Here is a 1148-nt window from a genome sequence, read left to right on the forward strand (position 1 = left end):
ATAATAAAAAGATAATAAAAAGATAATAAAAAGATAAAAATACAAAATACCATATCAGCAGAATTGCCATTACACTTCACTATAACAGATAAATATAAAAACCTTCAGCTAACTGTATTTTTCTGTTTTGCTTTTAGGACTCAAATCTAACTATCAATAATGTGCTTCTTTTTTCCACAGAGACAATTAGTGACCTGTTAAAGTGTGTTTTTGCTGTGGTGAGGATTTGTTGTTTTAGCACAAGGTGATTGTTAAGTATTTGAAAGTGCTCCCTGCAGGATTTGCCTCTGAGTTGTTGATTGTGTCCCGAACCACAGCGTGTGTTCAGCTGTCTGGAAGAAGGGTGATTATCTGGTGGAAAATGTTTTGGAGAAAGCCACAGCTGCCAACTGAAGACATGTTCTCTCAGTCAGCGTTTGTAACTTTGGAGGCTTGTCACCTCTCTTCTTCCTCCCCCACCCTCTACGCTGTCACCTGAACTGTCTAATAAAGCACAGCGTTTATCAAAATAACCTTTCAAAAAGCAAATTTCCCCTGAATGCTCGGAGCGCTCCTGGGGCGGTTAGCTCCTCTGGGAGGACATTTTTGTGTTTCTGCTTGTGCTTTTCTGAGATATATATATATATATATATATATATATATATATATATATATATATAAACATATGTCTTCAGGGAAAGAAAATACATTAAGGTCTGTTTATCCAGCAATATACCTTATAGAAAGAACTGATAAAATGCAAAGTAAACAGAAAACCCCGCTTGGATAATGAGTGTACAGGAATACACTAAGCTCCTGCAGCAGCATTTCACTTTGGGATATTGACCTTCAATAATCTTACTTTTGCCATTAAAGTAAACGTATATGAAAGCTAAAATGTAATCATGATGTTTACAGTGTAAATCCAAATGTTTTTTTATAAGTAAGTTTCAGGTTGAAATCCTTGCTGCTTTTCACTTGTCCATCCTTATGGCTGCCTTATACAGTCAAAACTTAACAGTTTAATTTGTGTTATTTAACCATAAGAGAAAAAAATGCAGGTCAATTTTTCAGTCAAATGTTCACCTGGTCAGTTAAATTGTAAAGTAAAAATTTAGCTCATATGAATGAAACATTTCAATCTGATCCGCCAACTGACCCCTACCAGA

The sequence above is a fragment of the Poecilia formosa genome, unplaced genomic scaffold (genome assembly GCF_000485575.1).
Source record: "Poecilia formosa unplaced genomic scaffold, Poecilia_formosa-5.1.2 Scaffold121, whole genome shotgun sequence".
NCBI lineage: Eukaryota > Metazoa > Chordata > Actinopteri > Cyprinodontiformes > Poeciliidae > Poecilia > Poecilia formosa.